Here is a 6281-nt window from a genome sequence, read left to right as displayed (position 1 = left end):
GGCACGTTTACTTTGCACGCTAGGAAATTATAATTAAGAATAAAAAAAATTATTAAGTCCAATCAAAATAAAATGGTAAATCTAATAAAGACTTAGAGAGGGTCCATTAATGCATAACAAGTCTTTTTAAAATTAGGTGTCAACCAATTTTGTCCCATATGTTATGAAATTTTTTATTATTTTTGTAGTTCTATCTAATAGTTTGAAATTTGATTTTATTTTATAAAAACTAAGACTATTTTTATATGGTCGAATTTATTGCATTTGAAACGTTTGATTTTTAACCAATTATTTATGAAATATTTAAAATTTTAAGTATTTAGCTTTAGGATGAAAGGTTGAGAGGAAATTTCTTATACCATACATATATGCAATGAAAAAAAAAACGGTAATTTTGTGTCACTATCGTGACAATAGAGAGAACATATAAACCATAAAAGTTCATATTTGGGTTCCACCAATCTTATTTGTAATGGTTGATAACCTTATTTAAAGTCAACCTCCTAGATTATAATTGAGAATAATGTGTCAACCCAAATACTTATAATAGTGCAAGCAAATATAATAAGTAATCACTTGGTTCCCATTCATAAGAGTGTCACGTTGAGTATACGAATATGGGACGTCGCAATGACCTTTTGTTGCAAGTAGACTCACTTTCACTCTAGTCATGGGTGGCATAGTTACAGTGTAAACGGTCTCTATCTCAGATGATTTTGATTTAGTTTCTCCCCATGTATATTCACCAGAAAACTTGCAAACATTTCAATTTGTCCCTCTTGCAATTAGTGGAATACCTGTTTGAATTGTTGTCGTTACATCGAATTTGGCAGAAACAGTGGAAGACCAGGTATTACTATCAGAAATTGTGTAACAAAGCTTGATATCTATAGTGTTTTCTTTAGTGGTATTATTGCTAACATCTCCATTGGCCATGGTGATAACATGTTCACCATAAATTCGTGCATCCAAAAGATGAAATATGACATTATAGATTATTCTAGAGAGAACCAACTCTTGTATCTCCAAACGTGCTTCCTTAGTGATGGTGGAGACACCAGCATTAAGACAACTTGTCTTGCCCTCCGCTGTGAGCCTCTTGACAAAATAATTGTTATCCAAATTACGAAGCGTCACAACATTCTTATCAACTTTTACAAGCCAAAATAATGTATCTCTGTTATTTCTGATGGTGTCATTTGAATCCGCCCAAATCCAATTTGGACTCCGGTTTCCAAAATTTTCCAAAGTGATTTAACTTAATGCAAACATTTCAATCATTTGTGGTTGAAACTTCATTTCCCACTTTTGGATCTCCAATATCATCATAAGAAAATTGGAGATACATAAGGTCTTGAAACCAGTATGCCGGAAGGTAACTTCCATTGTCACCTTTAAATGCAACATATTTGAGTAAAACATAGAATGATTCCCAATCAAGAGCAATATGAAGATCGCATAGGTTCGCGGCTGGAGTTGAATACCCCATATACAAGCACCTATCCCGAGCTAAGCCATCCCTCCAACTACACGTATTTTAGCCAAAATAGACATGCTTAATCCGATAGGCTTGATGATCCGAATCAAAGATGGGTTCAAACAAGGTACATGCCCAGTTAGATTGATCCTCGTTTGGTTCATCAGCTACTGCAACCACATATCGAGTGTTGATTGAAGGACAAACCCAATATTTGTTGTTGTAACTAATGGTGTTAATATAACACATGCGGAAGCAATTTGGATCTTAGGCACTTTTCGAACATCAATTATAGTAAATAACTAGCATGTTCATAAGTATTAAAACTTAATGAGTTAGATACTAACCTTTTGTAGTTCAAACTTCTTTTTTCTCACGAACCGGTTTCGAACCACCACTAGTGTCTTCTCCACTATCCTCCGGCCTTAGAACGGGATTGTGGAATCCGGTGAGTGACTAAACTTAGAAGGGATTTTGTATATGTGAAGAGAGTGTTTGTGAGAGGTTTTTCTCAAGGTTTTTCACCAAGAAGAAGAAGACCTTCCATGTGATCACTCTATCTAAAGAGTCATGTTTGCATGTTCATGCAAATTTGAGATCACCCAATTTTGACAATGGTGTTTTAACGTCTGTGCTCTATAGTGTTTTAACGTCTCCCTCCATTGTTAAGACTTACTAATGCATTCACATTGATTCAAATTTAGATTATCCTTTCACATGTGAACCTTCTAATAATTAAATTCAAACTAAATTGACGTGAGTTTATACTTTTGAGTCATGGCCATGAATTAAATATAGGTAAGGTATACTGTAACACTCAAAGTAAAGTTAAAAGTAACTCAAAGGTGTTAGGATCGCACAACAACGCACTTACTGTATTAAGATAAACACAAAGAATAAGAGAAAGAGAAAATAAAGAAGAACAAGAGCAAAAGAAAATATGGAGGAATATTAGCTAAAGGATTTATAGATGCCTTGTAGGTATATAGAATAGGAAGAAAAGTATGATTTGAAATCACCTACATATAGGGTATACCAATATCTACCCTATATATTTCTATATATATTTTTACCGGAACTAAAAAAATCAAGACATTCCAGCGGGAACAAAAGTTCTAAATAAGTCATTTCAATACCCTAATAAATAATCTTACGTATTTAAGGTCGTCTTATGTAGTAGAAAGGAAAAAATAAGCATAAAAGAGGAAAAGTTAATTTTTCCAATTTTTTTTAGCAACTTTCCCATTTTAATTCTTTATCGAGAAAGCATTTCAACAGGAAAAAAATTACTAACAAAGGTGAAGAATTTTTCGAAAAAGTTTATATTTTTCAGAAAAAAATAACAAAATATTCCGAAAATGGCAAATAACCAAAATATCCTTGAACTTCAAGATAATAACGAAAATGTCACGGATCAGAAAATTAGATACGCGTTAGTGAGGAGTGATCTTCAAATCCCTCATATCTTCAAATCCAATTGTTGGATCTTCACAAAATTTGAGTATGTTCTAGAGAAGGCACGACTCATCACATCCAATGGCAAGATTTCAAATTGAAGGTCGGTTGCTCACTGATCGGAGATGATATTTTCGATGAGAAATCTAGAAAACTCAATCTCCAAATCACGACAATTCTGGAAGTTTCAACATCGATTTAAGCTTCTAGTATAAAGTATGAAGTTGGGGCATTCATAGGAACAAGAATCAAGCAAGTTCGAGCTCTCACTCGTGAGTTATAACCTTTTATTTCTTGGTTTCCTACTCTCGGATTTCATCCAAATCTTGAGCAATTGTCCACTATTTCCCTTCAAACTTGTTCCTACAGCTTTTACACAAGATTACCACGAGTTTTATGAAGGAATCAAATGTTCAAAGATCCTAAAACTCACTTCCTCAATCGTTGCCACCATTGAAGAAGTTCAAAGTAAGCTTGAAAATCGAATCCGAGTCTACGCACAAATTTCTCAAGCAAGGCAAATTCATCCAGTTTTTGCACCTTCAAGGAGTATTTACATAGAAAGATCACATAGAGAATTAATCCCAAGAACGTGCTCAATTGGAGAAAATCAGTTTCAGGCTTAATTTTCGGGTATGTATCAAATTCCTATCTACGGTCCACTTTTCTTAAAACTAAACATTCTTGTAGCTCTAGAGAATTGAAATGAGCAACTTTGATAAAGAAGTCAAGAGCTAAAACATCGTAGATCAAACTACTAAAGGTACTCAAGTAAGCCATTTCAATTTTTTAAAAGAAATTTTAAGGATCTTGAAGACCTTTCAAAAAGGTTTGGAAAGGAAATAATAAGCCTAAAGGTAAAAAAGTCATTTTCTGAATTTTTGGGACAAATTGTCCAGATACTTAAACTCAAAATTAGCTCAATTTTAGATATTTCTATTCAAATAATAATGCTTGAGCTATAAATAAAGAAAGGTGGAGGATCAAGAATAAAAGCTATGGGTTGAATCAAGGGAATTTAGCTTCTATATGAAGAAGTGGTCTCCATCCATTAGACTCAAATCAGTTCATAAAACTTCTAAATAAGTTCCTTTATAAGTTTCATGCCGGATTCAAGAGCAGGAAATCGCATAAACTTGTTTCTCCAATTTAAGTTTCATGGTCGATGAATGAAGGAATTTTTGAAATTCTAATCAGAGGCTACAACAAAGTTCGTCCCTCCAAAGAAGTTTCCTTCACTTTCTAGGACGCTAAGAATGACTTTCCATGATGACAACAAAGACAAAAGAAGTTAGATTCGAGAATAATTGAAGGACATCAATAACGGGTTTAAAATTGTTGAATTTTGGAAAAACTCTTAAATTCTTCCCCCACCGTCCATTAAACTCATATTTAAAGATATCAATAGCTACGTAAAAATGAGAGGAAAAACTGTCATGAAGAAATTAGAATCTAAAGAGGCATGTATCGTTCCGCCCTATAAACTTCATAATCAGGTAGAAAATGGGTTAAGAATGAAGTTGAAACTAAAAATTGGGAGGATTCATCCAAAGTAGTCCTTCCAAAATAGATTCTTTAGCTTGAGAGGGAGAAATCTTAAGAGATTTCATAACGGAATTAAAGTGAGATAAGGTTTGAATCGCACGAACCAATAAGAAAAGTTTGTGTTATTTTCCAGCGTGGGTTATGTTTTTCAGCGAACATTCAGGACTTTTATTCGAACTACAGTCGACCAAAAGGTTTGAAATAAGTCATTACTCCCTCCCTGAAACAAAATCTTAGAACTAAGGTCAACTAAGAACCAAGAATCTTAAAGCTAAGGTCCTTTGATTAGAACCAAGGTTAAGAATTCGAAACCAAGGTCCAAGTTCCTTAGCCTACATCAAGATATAAACTCAAAACTCAAGAACACAACTTAAGGGTCTAAGTTCTTACGTCAAAATTATCCAAAGAACTCTTTATGACTCTATAACATTCTGAATGACTCACGTATGTTACTAAGTTATATAGAGCTTAAGAGTGCATGATACGATTTTTGCCTAAAAAATAATGAACCTTAGAAAATAATATAATGGTGAAGATTGAGAACCAAGGAAAATACTGCACAAGCTCTACAACTATCAAGGTAAGGAGAATAGTTGGTACCACTCAAGAATAAGGGACCAAGGTCTTTAAATTTAGAAACTCAAGAAACTCCTAATATCTCCCACGGTACAGAATGTTCATGATTTAGACTACGCTACTTGGAACGTATGAACCTTGAGCACAGGTATTCAGATTATGCCGCTTGGAACGTATGAAGTCTTGGGCACAGGTATTTAGACTATATCACAGGACAAGCCCTAGATGCAAGATCAGGCTACATTGCTTGGAGCGTAAGAAGCCTTGGATGTAGGTTTTTAGACTACGTTGCCTGGAGTGTAAGAAGCCTTAAGCATAGGTATTCAAACTATGCCGCTTGTTACACATGAAGTCTTAGGTATAGGTTTTCTAACCGTATCGCAGGGCAAGCCCTAGATGCGGGTTCAAACTACGTCGCTTGGAACGCATGAAGCCTTGAACGTTGGCTCAGAATGTATCGCTTGGAACATATGAAGCCTTGAATACATATTGTCAGGTTCATGTCTAGTACCGTAAATCCTAAAGGGAGTTTCTTGGAGAACAAACCAAGAACATAACAAGAACCTAAAAAGTAACTAAGAATAGATAATGATCAAGGAATAAAACATCAGGATCCAAGTTCGAGAGAAAAGAACCCAAAACCATAGTACGAAGGCCCTTAGATCTCAGACCTCCGAATCCAAGGACCAAAGTCCTCAGGATAGATCCCGATAAGAACTAGAAGTCAAGAACATAACTAAAAGGCCTAAGTACTTGCAACAAAAACTAGAACAAAAAAAGAAAGAGCGTGGTACCCTAGCATATCAAGGACACGATTAAAAGCCTACAAATAAGTTACTTTCTAAGTCTTTGTACTCACTCCATGTTTTCCATCATTTTCAGGTAAGTAAGGAGATGATTGGGGTCGGGAACAGACTCTTGAGTAGGTGTCATTGACAAGCCTCATCCGTCATCCTTCACACCCTTTGGTTCTAAATATTGTGTGTACATTCCTTATTTTGTATTTTAACTATTATGTTACTACTTATGCATGAACTTTGATAATAAATATATGGAAAATTATATTTTAAATCGTTTTTGTTTTATTTCACGAAAAATTTGTCTGTCTTTTTAAACCATGGAGTAGCGTCCGACAGAACTTTTACATTTAGGAGTCTTTTGCATTTTCTATTATCACTATATTCCATGTTCGTAGTATTTTGAACATAGTCTTAAACTTGATTTTTTT

The sequence above is a fragment of the Cucurbita pepo genome, chromosome LG10, assembly GCF_002806865.2.
Source record: "Cucurbita pepo subsp. pepo cultivar mu-cu-16 chromosome LG10, ASM280686v2, whole genome shotgun sequence".
Taxonomy (NCBI): domain Eukaryota; kingdom Viridiplantae; phylum Streptophyta; class Magnoliopsida; order Cucurbitales; family Cucurbitaceae; genus Cucurbita; species Cucurbita pepo.
This window is presented reverse-complemented; position numbering follows the sequence as displayed.